Raw genomic sequence first — 26,719 nt, 5'->3', positions numbered from 1 at the left:
TGTGCCACAATAACCAGACCAGGGACAGACCCAGGGTGGGTGCATCTAGTGTAGCAGGGATTAGTGTGATTGGTGACCTGCCAGACAGGGCTAGGGTGGGATTCGTTCAGGTGCCAAAATTGGACCCATGCTGTCAGCTGTTTCATGTGATTTGCACCTTTTCTACACACACAGTGTTGAAGAGGACTCTTTTGTTGAATAATTTAGAAGCAAGAAATTTAATGGAGAAGGAACCAAAACTACCCATGTGTGACCTGTATATGGGTTGTCAAAATGGTTTACTTCAGCATGTCTGTACAACTATAAAGATGATGGCTAAAATAGAGAGGAAAAGAGCAACAGTTGAACACCAATCCCACTTCACTAGATTTTTAAAAACACATAGCTACAAGTACACAGAGGCATGGTTTCAGCATTGGTCAGCGTTTCCTTTACATTTCCCTTTCTTGGGTTCCACTTTAGGGCTTTTCCCTCTGATCATCTTCTTTTGTAATAGTGCAGTTGCTTCATAAACCCACTTTACCTACATGATGTGGTGCTTTGCAAGATTAGAACGGAAGAGAGGAGAGGTGGACGCAAAGAGAAATAAACACAGAGAGTGATCTGGAGACACAGAGGGAGAGGGACAGGGTGAGAGGGGGCAGAAGACGAGCAGACGGATGGAGAGACACTGACTGATTGATTAGATAGTGCCTCAGTTTCCCTTCTCTTCCCACTCAATGAGAACGGCCCCGAGGCAGCTTGAGATGCGAGAGTTAAATCAGCTCTTCTCTGGTTGATCTCAGCTCTTGAGTATCTTCCAAATGTGAGCATCTGGGTGCTTTGGACTGTGTTTGTAGTGTTTGAAGATAAATATATTTTTTTAACTCATATGGCCAGTAATATCTTGTGCTCCCCAAGGAGATAAAGATTTGTTTCAGCCTTGAGGCATGATGGTGGGTTGAGCCTCGGTCCTGGAAGAGTGTTTTTTTTTTTTTTTAAATACTGTATTTATTTATTTATTTAAAAATGTATTTATTTTTATTTATTTATTTTTGACTGCATTGCATCTTCGTTGCGGCACTCGGGCTTTCTCTAGTTGTGGCAAGAGGGAGCTAATCTTCGTTGTGATGCACGGGCTTCTCCTTGTGGTGGCTTCTCATTGTTGTGGCTTCTGTTGTTGCGGAGCACAGGCTCTAGAGCACAGGCTCAGTAGCTGTGGCATGCGGGCTCAGTAGTTGTGGCTCGTGGGCTCTAGAGTGCAGGCTCAGTAGTTGTGCTGCTCCGTGGCATGTGGGATCTTCCTGGACCAGGGCTTGAACCCCTGTTCCCTGCATTAGCAGGCGGATTCTTAACCACTGCTCCACTGAGTGTTTTTGTCTGTGTGTAATGCTTTCCTTTGGCACTGGCTTTGGGGCCTATCAGTGTGCTAGCCACAGGCTTTCCAGAGATTCTCTGCCTTTTATGCATTCAGAACTGGAGATATATAGAGACAGATGCATAAAGATCTATCCATCTATCTATCTATATCTTTATCTGTATCTCTCTCTGTATATCTTTATTTTCTAATTGTTGCTGGCTTGTTGCTTTTTGTTTTTTCCCTTCAATATATCCTCTGTCACAATTATGTGTGTCATTACTGCTGAGTGGGAGAAGCCTACCTGTCTGTGAAAACCACAGCCTACCTTGAACCTTCCAAACCTTGTGCCTGGGCCTGGCAGGAATCTGTGTGTGGCTTAGTTTTTCTGAGCTCTGCTTGCTGGTGGTGACCCCTTCTGGTTCTGATATTTGAGTTTCATCTCAAGATAGTAATTTCTTTTTGACCTCCTGGCCCCAGAAAGGTATTCTGGCTTTCCCATCCTTAGAGGACTACCAGTGTTGGCCATTGGGACAGTGGCCTGCTCTGACCCTCAGATCTCACTGTTTGTTACGAGCTTTGCTGTCAGATTTTGATGAGAGCTTGTTTACTCTGCCTTATGGTGTGGACAAAAAGAGAAAGGCTTAGGGGCTTCCCTGGTGGCGCAGTGGTTGAGAGTCCACCTGCCGATGCAGGGGACACGGGTTCGTGCCCCAGTCCGAGAAGATCCCACATGCCGCGGAGCGGCTGGGCCCGTGAGCCATGGCCGCTGAGCCTGCGCGTCCGGAGCCTGTGCTCCGCAACGGGAGAGGCCACAACAGTGAGAGGCCCGCATACCGCAAAAAAAAAAAAAAAAAAAAAAAAAAGAGAAAGGCTGAAAATGAGGTATCATTGGAAGACTATGCTCTAAGAGCGCAGACTCTTCTCTGGCTTGTCTTTTAACCTGAAGTTTTCGTTTACTCCTATCCTGAATCACTGTTCAAATTCACAGTTGTACTACTCCTGTCACTTTGAGCATGTAAACATCTTTACTTGTTTCTCAGTTTCTTCCCAGGTTACATGATCTTATTTCATTTGTAAAATGGAAGTAGTTGAAACAGGCTAATGTGCTGTGAATGGAAGCTTAGAGGCTGACGGCGGAGAGAGCTTTTAGATGATGGGAAAGGTTAGGATGCTGTAGTGATTCAGATGTCTGCTTTCTTCTCCTAAGAGGGTATATACAATATACCTTCTTGCTTCATGTGTAGCTTGGTAAAGCTTAGGTAGGGCCTGACTGCGGTATATTGTTGGAAGGAAGAAATGGGAAGAGATTATTTATCATGGTACTCAGGCTTCTCCTATCTGACTATTAGTCTCATACCATGTTGTAAAATGGGAAGTAAACACTATTTCCCAGAAGAAAGTTGTAATGGTGGTATGACACATATGATTTCATTGAAATTAGTTCCTCAAAAAAAGTTTCATGGGACTTCCCTGGTGGTCCAGTGGTTAAGACTCCGTGCTTCCAATGCAAGGGGCAGGGTTCGATTCCTGGTTGGGGAACTAAGATCCGACATGCCACACGGCCCAGCCAAAAATTTAAAAAACAAACAAACAAACAAGAAAAACAGTTTCATTGCTTCAACTGGTAAGTGTTTGGGGTCTTCCAAATTATAATTGCTTTTGTCAGAGTAATTATAAAAAGAGGAAAGTGAATTTTAAACCTTAAGGCCTTCGTTTGTATGTCTTATAAAGATATATAGATGCAGTAGCTCAGACATGTTTCTTTAATTCCCTCAGTGTTCATGTGCCTGCCAGTGTCCCAGGCACTAGAGTGACCCTGACCTTCAAGAAGCTTATTGTTTCACCTTTAAAAATACCTAGGAGTAGGGCTTCCCTGGTGGCGCGGTGGTTGAGAGTCCGCCTGCCAATGCAGGGGACACGGCTTCGTGCCCCGGTCCGGGAGGATCCCACGTGCCGTGGAGCGGCTGGGCCCGTGAGCCATGGCTGCTGGGCCTCCGCGTCTGGAGCCTGTGCTCCGCAACGGGAGAGGCCACAACAGTGAGAGGCCCGCGTACCGCAAAAAACAACAACAACAACAACAACAAAAACCTAGGAGTTTCTAACACCTGAAGGACCTGGGATGCAGTATAATAAATGGAAAAATACCTCTGGTCACATCCTCAGACTATGGACATTTCATGTCAAGAATGTTTCTCAAAAAAAAAAAAAAAAAAAAAAAGAATGTTTCTCCTATCAGGGGCCCTTTGGGTCTTGTATGCTTGGGAGTCTTAGAAGACTTAACATTTTTGTTTTCATTTTATGTTATCATTATATGATAATATAAAACAAATTATTTGGAGCACATTTGCAATCACCTGGATGACCCTTGCATGACAGATTTGGCTACAGCATTTCAAAACCTGCCTCTTTGTTTCAGACTGGTTATGCGGCACCCACAGCACCACTTGTCATGGGCTGATGAGGAAGGCACAGCAGTGGGCTTAGTGTAAGTGATGTGTCTGTGTAAAATGAAACTGATTGACAACATAGAGTGTTGGAGTCTCTTGTGTTCTCAATGGAAAAGTGATGGGGAATGGGGTTTTGATCTTGTAAATGTAACTCAAAAGTGCAGCACACAAGCTGCCAGTGCCTACTGACATTAGCTGTTGGGATGTAGTTTCAGTGGAAGTGCGTCCCTTGTTGGATTAAATGAATGTTGTTAATTATCATTCCATTGATTTTCAAACGTGTGTTGGGCACATTAATGTTTTGGAACTATAATTATAATTAGTTTATATCTGTTTATGTTTGTTCATAGTTCGTAACATGATACAGACAATATTTACGTCAACTCTGCAATCCATAGGAGATATTTTCTTTAATAAGGTCTACATGTTAGTCAAGTGTGAGAAATACTGTTCTAAAGGGACTTGAACTCCTCAAGAACTATAAAAGATTGAAAACATTAGTTTCTCCATTTTTCATTGCTTATTGATCTTGTCCATCATTTAAATTGAGGGCAAAAATACTGTGGAAGAAGTTCATCTTAAATTGGTCCCAGTCTTAAGGATCATGTTTGTCATTTGCCCACAGAAGAAACTCTTCTTGCTTTTTTCCTATGTCATTCATTTTAATTACTTCATTTAAAAAAGATTTTTTTGTATCCACATGTGCCTGGGACTGTGCTAGGACCTGGGTGCTTAAAAATCATATCCAGTCAAAAATCAAAGTTTCTTGGCCAGCTGCTCTCTCTCCAGAGGCACCAGTGAGTGTAATGAATGGGAAGAACCATGAGGTGGATGGTCTGGGTCCAGGTCTCACTGGGGGTCGGAAATCAAGCACACCTACTAAATTCAGGCAGTTTTTTTCTCTCTTCAGTAGAGACGTTATCTCCACTTATCTTGTGTGGTGATGATACAGTTTCAACAAGAGAGATTCTAGGTCCTGGTCAGATTATCTTCAGGTTCCCATCTTCACCATCCCGTGGGCTGTGACTGATGTCATGGAGAGGGGCTCACAAACTCAGAGGCCTCCGCGGCCAGGCAGGTAACACTGACCCGATAGAATGGAGTTGGGGCCCAGTAGCAGGCTCTGCTTTATCTGCTGGGGGGACTGACAGATGCTGACAGGCAGGATGTAGGCCCAGTGTTGCCGGCAATGCCAGCTTATAAAGGAGGGTGAAACATCCGGCTTTTAAGTAGAAATTTCTAATTTTGCATACTCCGTGAGGTGGGAAAGATACCATTTCCAGTTTGCAACCCCTGTTTCCTACCTGTGAATATGCCCTGGTAAATTCAAGTGTCAGTTGTGATCCTGCTTTGAAGATCCGTGAACATGTGGTTCCATGGTGCCCTTAGACCTTTAATCATGTTACTTCTTCCCCTTTCAAGTTTGTGGGATCATATTTTGACCCAAAACTAGTCTATCTTTACTCTCTTTTTTGCTCTTAGATATTCTTGTCATTTCAGAGTTACCTTGTTCAGGCTCAACAGGTGGTGCTGTACAATATTTTCTACCTCCAGGTTATGCTGCCCTGATAGGTGTGTCCTTGGGGGAGGAGGGCTGAGCTCTGAAAGCACTGAGATATCCAGAACACCTCTTCCCCTGATGTCTTTCCTTCTCTTCATTTGAAGCTGGAAGTACTTGTCTGTCACAGTTTTAAGACAGGTAAAAAATCAATTGGAATGGAATGATTTCTGATCAAAAATAAGGGAATTTAGTGATGAGAGGTCATATTTTCTGGTACCACAATGGTGTTTCCTTTCATTGCTGGAATATTTTGTCCTTCAGGCAAAAAAATTTTTGAGGAGATGAAAAGATGCTCAACATCACTAATCATCAGAGGAATGCAGATCAAAACCACAGTGAAATATTGCCTCATACCTGTTATGATGGCTGTTATTAAAAGCAGAGAAGGTAATAAGTGCTAGTTAGAATGTGGAGAAATTGGGAACCTGTACGCTGTTGGTGGGAATGTAAAGTGGTGCAGCCACTATGGAAAACAGTATGCAGGTTCCTCCAAAAAATTGAAAATAGAACTACCATATGATCCAGCAGTCCCACTTCTGCATGTATATCCAAAAGGATTGAAATCAGGATCTTGAAGAGATATCTGCACTCCCATGATCATTGCAACACTATTCACAATAGCTAAGAGTTGGAAACAGCTGAAGTGTCCATTGACAGATGAATGAATAAAGAAAATGGGGTGTATACATACAGTGGAATATCACTCAGCTTTAAAAAAAAGAAGGAACTTCTGCAGTTCCTTCATGACAGCATGGGTGAACCTTGAGGACATTATGCTAAGTGAAATAAACCAGTCACAGAAGGACCAATAATGTATAATTCCACTTCCATGAGGTATCAAAATAGCCAACTCTTAGAAAGTAGAATGGTGGTTGGCAGGGGTTGGGGGATTGGGAAATGAAGAGTCACTGGCTGTTCCGTGGGTTAGAGAGTTTCAGTCGTTCAACATGAACAAGCTCTAGAGATCTGCTCTGCAACAGTGTGCATGTAGGTGACAGTACTGCACACTTACAAGTTTGTCAAGAAGGTAGATTTCACGTTATATGTTTCTTAACCACAAGAAAAGAAAAACTATGGAAATATCACATTTCTTTTTTATAGAGATAAGAAATTTGGATAGCTACAAAAGCTCTGTGTCTTGTAATTTTTGTCAGCCCCAAATACAGGCTCCATCAAGAGTTTCCCCTTGGGCTTCCCTGGTGGCGCAGTGGTTGAGAGTCCGCCTGCCGATGCAGGAGACACGGGTTCGTGCCCCGGTTCGGGAGGATCCCACATGCCGCGGAGCGGCTGGGCCCGTGACCCATGGCCGCTGGGCCTGCGCGTCTGGAGCCTGTGCTCCACAACGGGAGAGGCCACAACAGTGAGAGGCCCACGTAAAGCAAAAAAAAAAAAAAAAAAAAAGAGTTTCCCCTTAAATGTCCTCATACCTGTCCTTTTCAGGTGACCAGGCAGAAACACTCCAGATAAAGAGATTCTGAGAGCTCCATCCCCACCCCCCGCCACCGCCCCACACTGATGGCAACCACTCTCTTCAATTTCATTTTTTTTAATTTCAATTTTAAAAAATTTTGGGGGGACATTCTGGGGAATGTTCAGCCATGATACCCACTTGTGATCATTTACAACTACACAGTTATGGAGCATGCTCAAGTGGCCATTTTGTCATAATGGTATCTCTGACCTAGAGTGTTTTTGTTTGTTTGTTTGTTTTAATGTCTGGCTAGAAAACAAAAAAGTGCAAGTGAGTTATTCATTTTGAAACCTGAATGCAGTGGTGAAAGTCTCCGCTGCTGTGAGCCACCTGTGGCTGCCTGGTCCTGAGGTGGAGGGTCAGGGGGGTTGAGGCAGCATGTGCTGGCTTGTTGCCCATCTCCTTAGGCGTGGTGGCCGCACAGTTCATCCCCTGATGTGACACAGTCACGCTGTAATTCTTGCTCCTATAGAGCAGAGTTACAGTCTGCTCTGGCTGAGGCAGAAGAATTTCTGAGGAGTCAACTGACATTTGCGTAGAAAATCCGTGTTTTAGGACATTTGTATGTCATGTTTTCTGACAGACATGCCGTAAACTAGTGTTATTGTTGGTGATGCAAATACTTTTTCTATTCCTCCTTGGGGATCTGTTGGCATAGCCTGTACTTCAGTCTGGCAGATATGAGTAGCTTGGGGATGTTAATGAATGAATTATAGTGCATGCATTTCTGCTCTAACGTAGTATGTGCATTCCAGAAAAGACTAATGTTCTGCAAACACACACAAGACATATAAAAACAAAAGTAGGAATGGGGCCGACCTCTCCATATATGTACAGCTTTGCAGCCAGAATACTCAAAAACAGTAACAATCCTAATAAGATATTAGCCCAATAAAAAAAACCCCCACGTTACGTTCTTAATAGACAGAGACATGCAGCAGTCCAGAATATCAGTCCAGGATAAACTGTAGATGTTCTAAACAGTGAAAATATAGGATTTTGCAGTTTATTTATTTATTTTTTTACGGTGAAGGTAACTTGATGGATGGAGGTATATGGGTTGTGGCTACCAAGTTACGGGAACAAGGACAAAATGAACAAACACAAAGCATGTGGAATGTCTGTGCCAGCAGGAAGTCCCCGGGGAGTGGGCACTGTGCCTAGCGCTGGGTTCACTTGCAGCTGGCTGCCTTCAGTGGCGGTAATAGGCTTGCGTTTGGTGGATGTTACTTGGGCGCAGAGCGCTGACATGCTGGGAAATGCAACTTCCACTTCTGCATCTCTCACCTACTGACCTAGGGGACGAGCTAATTGATGCTCTAGGAACATGCACTCTGTCTGAGCAGTCCTAGTCTTGAGTACAAATTCATGGGAGGCTAAAGGAAGGCACTGAGCCAGAAATGAGCGTTAGATTGATTCCATGTGTACAGATCTGGAGGTTTTATATTGGTCTAAAAAGATAATGTATTGCCTCTCTCCTAAAAGATTACAGTGAATAAGCTGTCTTTGGACTAATAAAATCTGTCCACAGAAGTCCTCTGATCTATTAGACAGGCTGTTACAATCCTAATGAGCCCTGTGAGAATTAAAATGTTATATTATGTGAGCATTTGGGCCCTTAAAAAGTGACCTATTCTGCTGAATGATATTTAAAATTAAAGTTCTCATTCAGCAGCTGAATAAGAATTCAGTTCTTCTTGAGTTCAATTTATTCAACCAAGTAAGCTGAATAATCTTACTCAACTCTTTTAAGCAGTGCTAACATTTATTCACTGTGAAGCTGGTGTATTTGTTTATGTGATTAACTCCAATGAAAGTACAATGACATAACCCATTATGTTAGTTGGGGTTCTCCAGAGAAACAGAACCAGTAAGATGTGTGTGTGTGTGTGTGTGTGTGTGTGTGTGTGTGTGTGTGAGAGAGAGTGTATAGAGGCGGGGGCTGGGGGTGGATTTATTTTAAGGAATTAGCTCACACAATTGTGGAGGCTAGCAAGTCTGAAATCTGCAGGCTGGGCGGGTAGGCTGGAGACTCAGGGAAGGCAGTGGGCTGGCAAAATTCCCTCTTTCTTGGGGATGATAAGTTTTCATTTAAAGGTCTTCAACTCACTGGAAGAGGCCTGCTCACATTATGGAGGGTAATCTGCTTTATTAATCTCATGTACAAAAGACCTTCACAGCACCGTCCAGACACGTACAACCAAATACGTAAGCACTGCAGCCTAGCCAAGTTGACACATAAAATTAACCATTGCAGCTATTAAATAAAATGTTTTACATATACTCTGTTTTCGAGATTCCCTATGTTACGGGAATATTTTGGAAAGATCAGAGAGCATTTCTTTCTTTCTTTTTTTATTTTATTGCTTCCATCTTATAAAATACACACCAGAAAATTTTCGAATATTTATTTGAATCTGGGAAAAATCCCTATACATATGTTATATTCCCCTTGTACCCCTTCCAAATGCTGAAACACTTCAAAACCACATACCAAGTTTCTGGGGAGGCTTTAAAGTTATTAACATTTTTCTATCTGCCAGGAAAAGGCTTGCCCTATCTGTGTTCATGGCTCTGAGATGCCCTGGGAGAAGAGGGCTTACTCACCCTGGTGTCTACCTCTCCATTCTCACCCTACAACCTCACTCTTCATGAAAACATTCGTAACAGCAAATTGAGCCCCTCATGGAAGAGACATCTTGGATTTAAGCAGCCTCTCAGCCATCTGGCAAGTCACACCAGCACTTTACATTGCTGCACTTTCCCAGGCAAACTAACTGCTTGCTTGCTCACTTCCTTTCTTTCTTTCCCTTCTTCTCCCTCCCTCCCTCCCTCCCGTAAGTGCTATGGGAAAGGCACTATGCTAACAAGTCCAAAGGTGAAGTTTTCATGAGAAACAGAGCAAAACTCCCTAGAGTAGGAGCAGGTTTTTACTTTACTGTCCCCAACTACTAGTTTTTGTCCCTGAGTTGGTAGAGCTAATAGGGATGCAATTTGAGAGGCATTGGGAAGCCAGGAATGTTCCACCAGATATGGGCCCTAAAACTTCCATGCTCATATTCCCGGGATGAGGCATTCCTCAGCACCCAGGAGCTTGGCAGGCACTAGTTTTAAATCACGTCTTTTCTCAGGCTCTGCAGCTCGAGGCCTCACTCAAGCAGCATTGGCCACACCTGGGAGTTTTTCTAGAAATGCAGGCTCTAGGTCCCACCACAGACCTACTGAGGCATCTGCATTTTAACGGGATCCCTGGGAGATTTGTGTGTGTATTAAACTCTGCTGAGGAAATGAGAAACGGGGAGGGCGTGGTGTGTGACCATGCTTGGTGGTGGGGGGGAGTTGCTTTTCAAAAGATAGAAAAGCCCCAGAAAGAATGTGGAACTGAGGGAGGAAAGATGAACATCATGTGCTTCAAATTTTGCCTGTGGTTGCCTCTGGTTACTTGAAATCTGAATTGTGAAGTGTTCATGATTGGATTTACCACGAAGATAAGAAATTTATACTTCATCAAGTATATTGTGTAATATTTTGTGAATGTGTTCTTCAGAGACAAATACACATACAGAAAAGGGCACAGAGCTTGGTGTACAGCTTGCTGAATCTTTCCAGATGGAATGCTCGCATATTCAGCATCCAGATCAGGAAACAGCATGTTACTTAGAAGCTCTCTGTGCTCCCTTCCAACCAATCCCTACAGCCCCTCCCTGACCCCCAGGCATGATCTCTTGCCTGTTCTTTTCCTTACTATACACGGGTTTGGCTTCTTGCACTCACCGTTATGCTTGTGAGCTTGTTGTTGTAGATCTGTCATTTCCACTGCTGTAGAGTATTCACTGTGTGAAGATATCACAATTCATTTATCTGTTTTACTATTAATGGCCATTTGGGTACTTTCTACTTTGTGGCTGTCACATAGAGTGCTGCCATGGGCAGTCTGTCACATGTCTTTTGGTAAGCATATGGAGTCACCCAATGCCTTGCTTTTAATAACTGTTTGCAAAATAACTTCAGCTTTCCTTGCTAACTCAGGGTCATCATTATGAAGCCAAGTTTCATCCTGGACTGTAGTATAGTGATATCCTCAGGATTTGGGGGATGGTAGTTCAGCTTGGCTTTTTGAGTTCCTATGTGCATTTTCTGCTTTTGCTCTCAGGCTGCCAGGTTACAATTTACTATTGTTGGTTCTTTCTTCCTTCCTTTCTGAGAACCTTCGTTTGCTGAAGACTCAGAAAGCAAAATGATCAGATATACTAGAATTGAGTTTTAAACCCCCTTGAATGTAGTCCTGTGCCAAGGAGGGGTGTCTCACAGGGTGCTGTTCATCCTTTCCTGACTTTCAATCTTCTTTTGGATTCCTCGTGGTGCCAGATATGTGAGTTTCAGATGACTGGAGTGCTGCCATCATTTTGAAATTGGTATTTTTTGCAGTTTTATTCCTTTTCTGTTTTTATGTATATTTTAACTCCTTTCCCCCTTTGGTTCATTTTGAATGTTCCCCAAAGCAGACACTGTAAATCTAAATTATCTTTGTAGAAATTATGTCATTTAGAAAGGTAAACACAAAACATGGATTTATAATATTATGAATACATGTGAGAAGTAGGCATCTAGCCAAGAGTGGACATAGTCTTATGCTGATATGAAGCCATAAGCAAGATATGGGCTTGCACCTGTGTCTTGGGCTCCCAGCCCAATGGTTGGTCATTGAGATTATCTTTAATGCTCTTTTTTTTCTGAGTCTTGGGAAAATGCTACAAAACTGTATATGGAGGTAAACAGATACTACTGCTTTGTGGGTTCTCCTTGTCCACTCAAGCAGATTATTGTAATAACTTTATTATGGCTCCTTCTTTAGTACCACTTGCATTTAAAGAAACCATTCAGCATTTATTTCTGTTTTGTTTAGTAGCTTTTAAGCCAGTTGTACTGCCCAAAAGGGATGTTATCCACACAGGTGAGAGAGGGTAGCTCATACCTCAGGGAACCAGAACTGGAAACCAGTGAAGTTTTGGGATGAAAAATGTAAATTGAGATAAATGTAAATACACAGCTCACTGAAATTGCTTTTTCCTTATCTGATGAACCAGTGAGTTAAGTGGTAACTCAATTAAGAGAAGACTGACTTTTTCTTTTGTTATTAATTAATTAATTTATGTATTTGGTTGCGGCGGATCTTGGTTGTGTCATGCAAACTCTTAGTTGCGGCATGCATGTGGGATCTAGTTCCCTGACCAGGGATCAAACCTGGGCCCTCTGCATTGGAAGCATGGAGTCTTCACCACCACGCAACCAGGGAAGTCCCAAAGACTGACTTTTCTTTTCTTGGATCTCCTGAAGGGTTGAGGTCAGATTTCTTCAGGAGATAGTGTTTGCAGATCTGAAGGTTGTTTGCTCTTTTAGCAGGCTGTAGCTCTGGGAGCACAGAAGTGGACTAGTTTTCAGGGAAAATGATCCTGGTATAGTGTGAAAAAGATTTTAATAGGATTTTTGGCTACCTTCTTTTTTTTTTTTTTGCAGTATGCGGGCCTCTCACTGCTGCAGCCTCTCCCATTGCGGAGCACAGGCTCCGGATGCGCAGGCCCAGCAGCCATGGCTCACGGGCCCAGCCGCTCTGCGGCATGTGGGATCCTCCCAGACCGGGGTACGAACCCGTGTCCCCTGCATCGGCAGGCGGACTCTCAACCACTGCGCCACCAGGGAAGCCCCACTACCTTCTTTTTAAAATCACATTCCAGAAAATCACCCTTCGATTCTTTAGAAAATCAAATGAAAAAGTAATTAAAATTTTCTGCAGGTTTCTGGGGAAGCAATGAAGTGGAGAGTATCTCAGGAAACTTCTACCTTGTGGAAAATACACCCCAGGCATCATTGAATGAGATGATGTCTCAAAGGGTTTTAACTGTTGAAATGTTGAAATTGAAGATGTCAACAACATTTTGCTTTAAAGGGGAAATGTGTTGAAGAAAATTTGTAAGAAAATCTCTATAATTTTGCTTTAGTTTGATATTTTTTGGTCTATCTGCATAAAACAGAGAGACTGGAAAACGATGATTGGTTTATCTTTGTGTTTGAAGTTTAGGTAGCAGGGTAGGTAGGTAAAAATAAATGATTTTTAAATTAAAAGTAGATTAAAGACTTCTTTTTGTGATATGTTTTTTGTATAGTAACTAAACAAACTCTGCATGTGTACAGATAGTTTTAAGATAGTTCAAAGACATCATAGAAAAGAAATTCTCATTTAATTACATGATTTTTCAGAGCAAACTCTTGTAACCTTTGAGAAAGACTTTTAAGAAGGCCAGAGCAGGTTGTACACAATCTCCAACAGATTTTCTTGCCAGTATCATATATACTCAAGTGTAGGGTCAAGATTTAACTGTTGAAGAAAATTCGGCTATAGCTTATGCACCCAACAGCTATTCTTCCACAATATCAATAATAATATAGCTAAATGCCAATCATTCAATAGTTAGTGGTAGGTGTTCAATATATATTAAATATGAATTCAAGAAATACATTTGCTGCTGAGTGAACAGATAGAATGCAATTATATCCCAGAATATGCTAATTTTAGGAGAGGAAATGAGCTCTTTACTGGTACTCATGGTTCTATAGTACATTAAGAAGTCATTGGGAGATTTAGAAAGACAAGCAAGTCCTCACCTTCTGTAGAAGCTGGTGGTGGGTAATCTATGTTACACAGGATTTTAAGTGCGTTTTCATCTACATAATCATGTGACTTGATTTGTGGGGACTTACATACATATAATAATGCTTATAAACTTAAACATAAATATTCTTTTATTAAAAATGCATCCTAGTTTGTTATTGAAATATATTTAGGATTCACAACATTGTTTTAGCCATTCAGCCAGAGTTCCGATTTCAGTAACCTCGACCCATAAAAACACAAATCTGAGGTGGAAGAAAATGAAGGGATCTCTGCATATCAGAAATATTAGTTACAGATCCCTGCAGGACAGACAGTTTCTCCAGCTGATAATTTTTGAGTTTTTTCAGCTTTCGTAGTGTAGGTTATATAGGAAATATTGGGCACCTCCCCCATTCAAAACAATGTAAAAGGAGAAGAAGGAAAAATAAAGGAAGGAGAAGGCAACCAGCAGGTGGAAGTGGAGCGTATGCTCTTGCCTGTAGATTTCCTGTAGATTTCAGATGCAATCTGTTGTGCTTTCTAGAATCTCTCCTTTCTCACTGTGTTCAGAAGGGGATTGACCCTTTTCAGCTTGTCAGTCAGATTTCCCATCTCCTTCCTGACCCTGTGCCCGGCAAGGGTCCCCTGCTCCTTCCTCACCACTGTGTTCTTTACCCTCCCAGCGGCAGAGTCCTCCACCTGCCTCAGATCCAGTGCAAAACGCCGCCTTCTTCACTTCACCTCCCACTGTGTCCTTCTTCCCTGGGCTCTGACCTCATTTATTCATTAATGCAGGATCTGTTGCCAGTCAGATCTCTGGGTGCTGCAGGGGGTATGGAGACTGATAGGGTAACTGGGAAGATAAACATCCACAGAAAACTCAGTACACAGAGCTTCAGATAAAATGTGTCAGGGGAAGGGATTTCTTGTGGTTGAATCAGTCAGGGCAGGCAGGCAGGCCTCATGGAACAAGTGACTTTTGGGAGAGCCTTGACTGATGTGCAGTGTTTGATTTCTAGATAGGAAATGCAAAGAGTTTTGGTTTTGATCAGAGACTGATATTAAAATATACTTTGACTAGGGAGGGATAAAGCTATTTCCCAATTCTTCAGTCTCAAAAATTGAAAAAAAAATTAGTTAAGGGATGGGATGATGTGAAGTCAACCAAGATAACATATTTGTCTCCTCTGTTGAAAATTTATGTATTATGTGTTAGGTGCTGTGCAAAATATTTGAGGACAGTGAGCACCTAAGGGTGTTTAGAAGATGGGAAGTTTGAAGGAAATGAGATAGGAGACTAGAGTGGCCATAGAAATGGTTCTCCAGACCAAAATTTTCTTGTGAATAAAATGAGCAGAACTAATTTGACAGTGTCTTTGAAGAGTAGAAATGTTTTATTTTGATGAAGTCCAATTTGTCAATTTTTTCTTTCACAGATCATGCTTTTGGTGTTTAAGAAATCTTTGCCTACCCCAAGTTTGCAAAGATTTTCTCCTATGTTTCTTCTATAAGTTTTTTTGTTTTAGGTTTCACATTTAGGATCCATTTTGCAAGGTATGGATCAAAGTTCATTTTTTTGCACGTGCATACCTAATTGTTTCAGCCCATTTGTTGAAAAGACTATCTCTGCTGGATTGCTTTTGCACTTTGTCCAAAATCAGTCTTCTGTATTCGTGTTGGGTTTATTTCTGAGCTCTCTGCTCTGTTACATTGATTGAGTTGTCTATCTTTATGCCAGTGTTACATTGTCTTGATGACCATTGCTTTATGATAAGTCTTAAAATCAGGTAGTATTAGTTCTTCAAGTTTTTTATTTCTCAAAGTCGTCCTGGCTATTTTAAGTCCTCTAATTTCCATTTCCTCTAATTTCCATAGAATCACGTTGTCAGTTTCTAAAAAAAACCCCAAAAACAACAACCCCCAAAACTAGAAAACAAAACCTGCTGGGTTTTTTTTTTTAATATTTATTTATTTATTATTTATTTATTTAGGCTGTGCCAGGTCTCAGTTGCAGCATGCATGTGGAATCTAGTTCCCTGGCCAGGGATCGAACCTGGGCTCCCTGCATTGGGAGCTTGGAGTCCTACCCACTGGACCGCCAGGGAAGTCCCCTGCTGGGGGTTTGCTTAGACTTCAATTGCATCTAAAGATCAATTGGGGAAGAATTGGCATCTTAATAATAATAAATAATGAACAAACCTGGTATATTTTCCTTTTATTTAGGCCTTGTTACACTCAAATTCCAGTAGTTATAAACTTAAAGCTTTATTTGAATACTGAACATAGGATATAAATTTCCATAATGTGTTAAGAGAAGAACATTCCAAGGTATCTGGACTCATGAGCGCTTCAGCCCCTGACCTCCTGGGGTGCCCTTCTGCCCTTCTCTGCACCAGGGGTGACACATATGAGAAATACCAGCCTAAGGGGCAGCACTTGCATAGACATTTGCAGGTGATGTGATTTGAATGTAGGTAAGGCGTGAGCTCTTGGAAAAGCAGTAAACCCACCAGGACTTCCTGAGTCCTGATGACATGATAGGATTCAGGCAAGCACTGGGGCCCTTGGCTGTGCCAGTAGCTTTTAATTAAACACAGCAGTAATTAATTAGCTAGTTAATTGATGTGTTACAGCCCTCTATCACAATTGAGTCGTGGTCACAGAGGTGTCGCCCCAGGTGATGTGTATACGTAGGTTGCGAGATTCCTCAATTCTTTCACTCTTGTAGGTTTCCGTTATGGACGTGCTGGGCATCTAAAGTTTGGTTACTTCCCTTATCCCTTCTCACCATCTCTGTAGGAGACTTGGGATCAGCCTTTTTGACCCAAAATGTTTCTCACCCACAGGACTCTGAAGAACCTACTTAAGTGAAAAAAATCTTTCTTTTTTTTTTTTCTTTCAGGAAAAATGCAAAGCTGAGGAAGCCCTTAGTGACCTCAGACTTCAGCGTGAAACAGAAGTGGGAGATCTACGGTGACAATAAAGAAACTCAGAAAGGTAGGTATGTGGCAGCTGGACTTTGAGGGATACTTTCAGTATCTCAGTGTGTCTAAATTATTAGCAACTAAAAATATATGGAATCATATGGAAGCAACAGATGGATCAGATTTCAGAATCAAATTGGACTCCTTGGCAAAAAAAAATTTTTTTTAAGGCCCCTAATTTCTTTTTCTGTTTCTAAGGGCAGCTTATCTTTTGCATACATCTAATAAATATTTCTGATCCCCTGAACACTTGTCCATCAAACCTCAGTTTTCTTTCCTTGGTCTTTACCAACCAAGGGCCCTCAAGTCCCGGGTCTGCTTATGACAGTAGGGAAATGGTCTTTCCTTGTCATGCAGCCCTACACCCAGCTTACTACAAGGTACATGTATTCAGTGAATGTTTATTAAATGAAATGAATATTTCTCTTCTCTGTGGAAAGTTCCAGATCTAGAGGATCCCTGATGAGCAAGAAGTGGGAGAGAACCTGCTGAAGTGAAAGCAAAGGTGTGATTGGTTTTGGCCTTTGCTCTATTTGGTTTCTAATGAGTAGGGTCTGCTTCACTCTGCTGTGCTGGTAGATGTTTAATAACAACAGGCTCTGGAGAGGGGAGGAAGGGAAGGAGGGATTTGTAGCATTTGACGATTTCCATGGTATAAATACTCCTGCCGTTACCGATTTCAGGCTCCCAAGTCAACATCACTGAATACAGAGTTTGGGAAGAGATGCTTAAAATAAATAGCCTCTCACCTGCTGGTACCCATTGTCTCCAGCACAGTACTGGATTCACTTCCTGCATGTGGATGGTCTCCATAACTAATGGAATTATCTTAGCTAAAATGAAAATGGGTGCTTAAAAAATAATCATCCATGAAAGTGGCATTGTGGGCACATCACTTTGCTTTTCTGATTGTTCATGTGATAACCTTTAATGCTCCTTCCAGTATTTATACTGAATGAGATAGACAATTAACTGCATTTTGTGGGTTATTGCTATTTAAACCTCTGGAATTATTAAGAATTCCCCCCATATCCTTCTTGGAAAATTATTATCAATGTCAACCTTATATCTGATTTCCACAGGTCATTAGACCATACATACTAAGCTTTTATTACAGAATTTGAATGGACCAATCCTTTGCCTTATGCTAGAGTCACAGATTCTCCTAGCCACTGTCTTTACTTATTTCCATGTCATCCCAAATCTTTAGACTAAGAGGATGTTTGCAAAAGGAGACAGAGTTTCTTGCCCTGATACAGCATATGATGAAGACCAAACAGGCCCTGAACAGTGAGAGTCAGTAGTGACGAGACCTGAGTCCTTATCAAGACCTGCCAATTTCTGCCTGTAATACATTGGACAATTGACTTCCTCATTTTGATCATTAGCTTCTCATCTGTAAATGGGGATTAATAATAAACTGTCCTGTCTAACCCTAATAACTAACATTTTATTGACTTTGTAGTTATGAAGCTCTTTTTCATAATTAAAAAAAATTCAATTCTCTAACTTTCTCTGAGGAAAGTGCAAATTCCCCACTTTTATGGATGGGAACAATGAGTTCCAGGTTTAATAACTTGTTCAAAGTCACTCAGCTAATAAGCAATGGGTTGTCTTTCTGTCTTTACAAAGGTGGTGCTTTCATGTTTATACCAGACTTCCTGCCTGCCTCCTAGGGTTGTCCTGTAAGAGAGTAGGAGATGATTTATGGGAGAGCATGTTAAAGGCTGTAAAGAACTATACAGAAGTTTACCAATTTAGTATAATTGTCAACACCTTATGCCACTGGTTCTGAGAAACTCATTTCTTTCTCTCCAGTCATTATTCCTATGCCACTCAAAAGAGAAGGTTCCCAGCTTTGTGGTCAGATGAATCCCCTTTATGTACTGCCAGTTCTGAGTTTTGCTACCTCTTAATTGGTTTTGTGTTTGATTCATGACTTTCTTGTAAAGTTGCTTATTTCTCTTGGATTCTCTGGTTGAGTTTTTGGTTTCTTGTAAAAAGAAACTCTGCCATCTTCATGATATCACTGATACCTTGCAACTTATTCTTTGCAGTGCATGGAATTTGTTTTTTTTCTCCTTGAAAGTACTAATTTTGGAGTCCAGGAAATTTCTATTCTTATTGGACTGATTGCTTTTTAAACTTGCTACCCAGGTGTCATCTTGGAATTTCAGATCATTTTAGGTAGCTGATGTAGCAAGTAGATCTGTTTACCTCAAGGCATCTCCTCTGAAAGATGGTCTTCCTTGGAGCTCTGTGTGTGAAGCTGGCTGTCAGACAGGGGACCCCAATTACTAGGTGCATGGGGTATGTATGTTTAGAGAGAAGTCTTAGCTTTCCTTCTGGGAATGATTCAGTTATTTTTAAAAAGACAAACCCTGTCTTGTTGCATTTGGAATCAGCTCTGGCTTATCTGCTCTTCTTTCCTAGAGTAAGAGCAGCTATGGGCTTGAGAGGCAGTGTGCCTTAGTATACAATTTTAATCTCTATTTTCAGCCCCCCTTCTCACTCTCTGGGGTTCTGCATGACCAGCTGTCTCTTCTTTGTTCTACAGTTGGACCTTCAACACACATCTTCTGGACCTCCTTTCCCCCAACTCTCTTCCCTTTGTCAGCACATTACCATCCAGTTTCCTTTTTCCAGCAATGTGTTTAAATCACTTTACTGCTGATGGGCCCCTCTTCCATTCTTTTAACTTTTTTTTAAAAATAGATCTTTATTGGAGTATAATTGCTTCACAGTACTGTGTTAGTTTCTGTTGTACACCAAAGTGAATCAGCCATATGCATACATATGTCCCCATATTCCCTCCCTTTTGAGCCTCCCTCCCATCCTCCCTATCCCACCCCTCTAGGTCATCACAGAGCATCGAGCTGATCTCCCTGTGCTGTGCGGCTGCTTCCCACTAGCTAACTATTTTACATTCCGTAGTGTATATATGTCCATGCTACTCTCTCACTTCGCCCCAGCTTCCCCTTCCCACACCATGTGTTTTAACTTTTATTGGCTTATTTCCTTTGTAATTTCATATTAATGAGGTCTCAAAAGGGGAAGAAGACAAATTCATGTGTTCTGTCCACCATATTGAACTGCAAGACTCCAATGATTATTTTCTTCCTTCCTTTTTGTTTTTAAGAAACAATTAAACTTAAAAGCTTTTGCACAGCAAAGGAAACCATAAACAAAATGAAAAGACAACTTACTGAATGGGAGAAAACATTTGCAAATAGTATGACTCATAAAGGGTTAATATCCAACATATATAAACATCTCATATAACTCAACATCAAAAAAAACCAAACAACCTGAGTAAAAAATGGGCAGAAGAACTGAATAGACATTTTTCCAAAGAGGAAATGTAGATGGTCAACAGGCCCATGAAAAGATGCTCAGCATTGGTAATCATCAGGGAAATGCAAATCAAAACCACAGTGAGATATCACCTGTCAGAATGGCTGTCATCAAAAAGACCACAAATAACAAATGTTGGTGAAGATGTAGAGAAAAGGGAACCCTCGTACACTGTTGGTGGGAATGTAAATTGGTGCAGCCATTCTGGAAAACTGTATGGAGGTTTCTCAAAAGACTAAAACTACCATATGACCCAGCAATTCCACTCCTGGGTATATATCAGAAAAAAACAAAAACACTAATTTGAAAAGATACATGCACCCAATGTTCACAGCAGCATTACTTACAGTTGCCAAGTATGGAAACAACGTAAGTGTCCATCAAAGAAGGAAGGATAAAGAAGATGTGGTCTATATATACAATGGAGTACTACTCAGCCATAAAAAAGAATAAAATTTTGCTATTTGCGGCAACATGGATGGACTTGGAGGGCATTATGCTAAGTGAAATAAGTCATACAGAGAAAGACAAATACTATATGATACCACTTATATGTAGAATCCAAAAAATACAACAAACTAGTGGGTATAACAAAAAAGAAGCAGACTCACAGATATAAAGAACAAACTAGTGGTTACCAGTGGGGAGAAGGAAGTGGGGAGGGGCAATATAGGGGTAGGAGATTAAAAGGTACAAACTATTAGGTATAAAATAAGCTATAAGGATATATTGTACAGCATGGAGAATATGGCCAGTATTTTACAATAACTATAAATGGAGTATAACCTTTAAAAACTGAATCACTATATTGCATACCTGTCATTTATATAATATATATCAACTATACTTCAATACCAATTTTTTTAAAAAACTTAAAATCATCTTGTAAATTTAATTTTATTGCTTTTGTGACCTTACTGGATTTTATCTTGTATATTTGTTTTAATTTCATCGTTTTTCTAAGAACTCTAGCAAAAATATAACTTATTTTATATTTTTGCATATTTAATTGTAATGAAAATACTCTTTGGGCAGATAGGAATAGTTTACTTTTATTTTATTTTATTATTTTTTTCATAAATTTATTTACTTATTTATTTTTGGCTATGTTGGGTCTTCGTTGCTGCGCACAGGCTTTCTCTAGTTGCGGCGAGCAGGGACCACTCTTCATTGCAGTGCGTGAGCTTCTCATTGCGGTGGCTTCTCTTGTCGTGGAGCATGGGCTGTAGGTGCTCAGGCTTCAGTAGCCGTGGCACACAGGCTCAGCAGTGGTGGCTCACAGGCTGTAGAGCGCAGACTCAGTAGCTGTAGCACACGGGCTTAGTTGCTCTGTGGCATGTGTGATCTTCCTGGACCAGGGCTTGAACCTGTGTCCCCTGCATTGGCAGGCGGACTCTTAACCACTGTGCCACCAGGGAAGCCCTTGTTTTTTCTTTTTTAACATCTTTATTGGAGTATAATTGCTTTACAATTTTGTGGTAGTTTCTGCTTTTTAACAAAGTGAATCAGCTGTACGTATACATGTATCCCCATATCCCCTCCCTCTTGCGTCTCCCTCCCACCCTCCCTATCACCCCTCTAGGTGGTCACAAAGCACTGAGCTGATCTCCCTGTGCTATGCAGCTGCTTCTCACTAGCTATCTATTTGACATTTGGTGGTGTATGTAAGTCAGTGCTACTCTCTCACTTAATCCCAGTTTCCCCTTTCCCCTCCCCGTGTCCTCAAGTCCATTCTCTACTTCTGCGTCTTTATTCCTGCCACATCTTCTTTACCCATTCATTTGTTTTTTTGTTTTTTGTTTTTTTATTTGTTTGTTTTTATTAGTTTCTGCTTTATAACAAAGTGAATCAATCATACATATACATCTGTTCCCACATCCCCCATTCATTTGTTGATGGACACTTAGGTTGCTTCCATGTCCTGGCTATTGTAAATAGTGCTGCAATGAACATTGTGGTACATGTCTCTTTTTGAATTATGGTTTTCTCAGGGTATATGCCCAGTAGTGGGATTGCTGGATTGTATGATAGTTCTATTTTTAGTTTTTTAAGGAACCTCCATACTATTCTCCATAGTGGCTGTATCAATTTACATTCCCACCAACAGTGCAAGAAGGTTCCCTTTTCTCCACACCCTCTCCAGCATGTATTGTTCGTAGATTTTTTGATGATGGCCACAGGGTGACACATTTCTAATTACCTGTCATTTCTCACCATGTTGATTAGATATGTGACTCCCAGAAAAATTCAGTTGGCCTTTATTTCGTCTTGTGCAACCTGAGAGAATGTATTCTTCCTGTGTCAGTTCTTCAAGTATTTGAAGAGCGAAACCATTACAGCTTAAGCCGAGTGCACCGACCTGAATGTTTTAAGTCTCACGTCATCAGTTGCCTTTCTCATCCAGGTTCTTGGCATCCCCCTTTTTTAAAAAATTAATTAATTAATTAATTTATTTATGGCTGTTTTGGGTCTTTGTTGCTGCACGTGGGCTTTCTCTAGTTGCAGCGAGCGGGGGGCTACTCTTTGTTGCAGTGCGCAGGCTTCTCATTGTGGTGGCTTCTCTTGTTGCAGAGAATGGGCTCTAGGCACATGGGCTTCAGTAGTTGTGGCATGTGGGCTCAGTAGTTGTGGCTCGTGGGCTCCAAAACGCAGGCTCAGTAGTTGTGGTGAACGGGCTTAGTTGCTTTGTGGCATGTGGGATCTTCCTGGACCAGGGTTCGAACCCATGTCCCCTGCATTGGCAGGTGGATTCTTAACCACTGAGCCACCAGGGAAGCCCTTGGCATCCCTTTTCAGTAGAGATATTATCCAGAAATGGATACGCTGTTCAGAATATGGTCTGACTACATTAGAGTAGAAAGGTTCACATGTTCTGTATACATTTTCTTAATACAACTTGAGATTGCATTTGCATCCTGGGCGTTCTAATTCCTTTTGTATCAGGAAATAAAGATGGTGATTTTTAGAAGATAGCTTCATTTATTAAACGTTTCATTTAAATGTCTTTATCTTAATTGATTGTTGCATAGAATGAACTGATATTGCTCTGAGGATTTTATTTCCCCTGATGCTTAATCATGGAATACATTGTGGCTCTTGGGAAGAATGAGATTATCAGTCTTCTTGATTCTATTGCTGTCTGATTCCACTGCTGTGTCATCTTGAGTATTGCCAGCCCTTAGGTAGCGGTCCTCTCCTTTGTCACCCGGTCATCCCACTCTCCCTACATGGGTGAGGACTGCGACTTGCTGGCCCTTTGTGATCCCATGCAGAGGATGAATTGTGATGTTGACAGCCTGCCTGAGAACAGCTTGTCTACCCTGAAAGATTCCGAGTATGACTCGGAGGTGGAGTACAAGCACCAGAGGAGATTCTGGAGGTTGCACAGCTTGCAGGAGAGCTTTGGGGGTGATACTTCAGACACAGATGTGAGCCCCGAAATCACTGCTCTCCTAGGCCTGATCTTCAGTAGAAATACATGTATCACCCTATTTGACCTTTATCTGTCATGGGCATTGTTTTAAAGGTCATACATGTGAAACATAGGAGAATGTTTTTCTCTACTGAGTTAGGGAAAACTCTCACAGGTTTCCTTTTGAGGCCACTTTGTTCCATAACAGCGTTGACTGTAGATTCAGGTGCATATTTTTCTTCTTTTTACTTCATGATGTATACGTGTAATAAAAGACTTTGCTTTATAATGGCTGACTTTTTAATTAAAAACAGGTTCCTGATATAAGGGATGAAGGTGGCTCAGAAGGTGACTTCCATCCTGGGTTAGAAGCCCGAGGGGTCTGCTAGTGAAGGCCACGTCATTATTAGCTCCTCAGGAAAGCCCATCTCGGCCCTTTCACCACAGGCAGGTGGCTTCCGGGGCACTTTCATTCATGAACACTTCATTTTTGTGCCATATAACTTACTAGGAAGAAAGCTGGCACTACCTTTGTCATCCACTGTGGCTTTCTTTCCCTAGACGGACATGGTGGATGGTAACCATAAATCCTATGGCTTGCAGAAGCCTTACAAGATTGTGCTGTCCGGGTATGCTGCAGTGGGGAAGCCAAGTTTCCTTATGAGACTTTGCAAGGATGAATTTTGAGGAAGTACAAGTGCCACCCTGGGTATGGTTCCTTTTTCAGTGGATAATGGGAAAAAGACCTTCTTTAGCTTGATTCTGTTTTCTTTAGGGATTATATACACAGATACATGGATCTCTCCCTTTCTCTCTCTCTGTACAATACATATATATATAGGTAGCTGTGTGTGTGTGTCCTTTGTAGAATAGTCCTCCTCTGTTTTGGCTAAGGCCTAAATTTGGGAGAGGAAGACTAACCAAGGACTTAGGTATTTACTTACCCAGTGAAATCAACCAAACCAAGTTTAGAGCCAGAAATGACAGATTCATTTATGCAGCAAGCATTTCCTGAGTCCTGCTGTGAGTCACATACTGTTGTAGGACTACGGGCATGCAATAAACAAAATCGACTAAGTCCCAGCCTGAAAGGAACTTACATCCAAAGGAAGGAAATGGATGAAAAGCAATTTGAAAAAATGAGGTTTGGGAGAGGTGCACTTTTACACAGGGTGCCCAGGGAAAGCCTTTCTGATCAGGTGTCATTGGATGTTGATAAAGTGATCTTACTGATGGCCTTTTTGCCATTATGTTCAAAATCATGGCTGGGTGTATGTTCCCTCCCCTCCTTCACAACAGAATATATGAATAATACCTCTCAGAACAAGGAAAAAGTAGTGTCATGGTTTCTCAAAATTGCATAATAATCAGAAAAAGGACCTGAAAATATGCAAATTATCATTTATTTTTCTCCATCTAAAGAGTTATTATTATTATTATTATTTTTTTTTTTTTTCTTTTTGCGGTATGCGGGCCTCTCACTGTTGTGGCCTCTCCCGTTGCGGAGCACAGGCTCTGGATGCGCAGGCCCAGCGGCCATGGCTCACGGGCCCAGCCGCTCCGCGGCATATGGGATCCTCCCAGACCGGGGCACGAACCCGTATCCCCTGCATCGGCAGGCGGACTCTCAACCACTGCGCCACCAGGGAGGCCCAAGAGTTATTATTTTGATAACCAGGAACGTTAGAACAGATTGACTACCCTCTTCACAATGGGTGTCTTTTTTTTTTTTTTAACATCTTTATGGAGTATAATTGCTTTACAATGGTGTGTTAGTTTCTGCTTTATAACAAAGTGAATCAGCTATACATATACATATATCCCCATATCTCCTCCCTCTTGCGTCTCCCTCCCACCCTCCCTAACCCACCCCTCTAGGTGGTCACAAAGCACCGAGCTGATCTCCCTGTGCTGTGTGGCTGCTTCCCACTAGCTATCTGTTTTACATTTGGTAGTGTATATATGTCCATGCCACTCTCTTCATCCCAGCTTACCCTTCCCGCTCCCCATGTCCTCAAGTCCATTCTCTACGTCTGCGTCTTTATTCCTGTCCTGCCCCTAGGTTCTTCAGAACCTTTTTTTTTTTTTTTTTTTTTTTTTTTTTTAGATTCCGTATATATGTGTTAGCATACGGTATTTGTTTTTCCTCTTTCTGACTTACTTCACTCTGTGTGACAGACTCTAGATCCATCCACCTCACTACAGAGAACTCAATTTTGTTTCTTTCTATGGCTGAGTAATATTCCATTGTATATATGTACCACAGCTTCTTTATGCATTCATCTGTTGGTGGACAATTTAGGTTGCTTCCATGTCCTGGCTATTGTAAATAGAGCTACAATGAACATTGTGGTACGTGACTCTTTTTGAATTATGGTTTTCTCAGGATATATGCCCAGTAGTGGGATTGCTGGGTCGTATGGTAGTTCTATTTTTAGTTTTTTAAGGAACCTCCATACTGTTCTCCATAGTGGCTGTATCAATTTACATTCCCACCAACAGTGCAAGAGGGTTCCCTTTTCTCCACACCCTCTCCAGCATTTATTGTCTCTAGATTTTTTGATGATGGCCATTCTCACCGGTGTGAGGTGATACCTCATTGTAGTTTTGATCTGCATTTCTCTAATGATTAGTGATGTTGAGCATCCTTTCATGTGTTTATTGGCAATCTGTATATCTTCTTTGGAGAAATGTCTATGTCTTCTGCCCATTTTTGGATTGGGTTGTTTGTTTTTTTCATATTGAGCTGCATGAGCTGCTTGTAAATTTTGGAGATGAATCCTTTGTCAGTTGCTTCATTTGCAAATATTTTCTCCCATTCTGAGGGCTGTCTTTTCGTATTGTTTATGGTTTCCTTTGCTGTGCAAAAGCTTTTAAGTTTCATTAGGTCCCATTTGTTTATTTTTGTTTTTATTTCCATTTCTCTAGGAGGTGGGTCAAAAAGGATCTTGCTGTGATTTATGTCATTGAGTGTTCTGCCTTGTTTTCCTCTAAGAGTTTGATAGTGTCTGGCCTTACATTTAGGTCTTTAATCCATTTTTTTTTTTTTTTCTGCGGTATGCGGGCCTCTCACTGTTGTGGCCTCCCCCGTTGCGGAGCACAGGCTCCGGACACGCAGGCTCAGCGGCCATGGCTCACGGGCCCAGCCGCTCCGCGGCATATGGGATCCTCCCAGACCGGGGCACGAACCCGTATCCCCTGCATCGGCAGGCGGACTCCCAACCACTTGCGCCACCAGGGAGGCCCCTTTAATCCATTTTGAGCTTATTTTTGTGTATGCTGTTAGGGAGTGTTCTAGTTTCATTCTTTTACATGGAGCTGTCCAGTTTTCCCAGCACCACTTATTGAAGAGGCTGTCTTTTCTCCATTGTATATTCTTGCCTCCTTTATAAAAATAAGGTGACCATATGTGCGTGGGTTTATCTCTGGGCTTTCTATCCTGTTCCATTGATCTGTATTTCTGTTTTTGTGCCAGTACCATACTGTCTTGATTGCTGTA

General features: G+C 41.6%; 1 pseudogene; it reads left to right on the top strand.

Annotated features, from left to right (window-relative positions):
* LOC132491595 (ras and EF-hand domain-containing protein-like) overlaps positions 1-26,719 on the top strand; it is a 49,998-nt pseudogene that overhangs the window by 1,983 nt on the left and 21,296 nt on the right.

This window comes from Mesoplodon densirostris, chromosome 6 (genome assembly GCF_025265405.1).
Source record: "Mesoplodon densirostris isolate mMesDen1 chromosome 6, mMesDen1 primary haplotype, whole genome shotgun sequence".
In the NCBI taxonomy this organism is placed as follows: domain Eukaryota; kingdom Metazoa; phylum Chordata; class Mammalia; order Artiodactyla; family Ziphiidae; genus Mesoplodon; species Mesoplodon densirostris.
The sequence above is the reverse complement of the archived record's forward strand: the minus strand, read 5'-3'. Positions and strand labels throughout refer to the sequence as shown.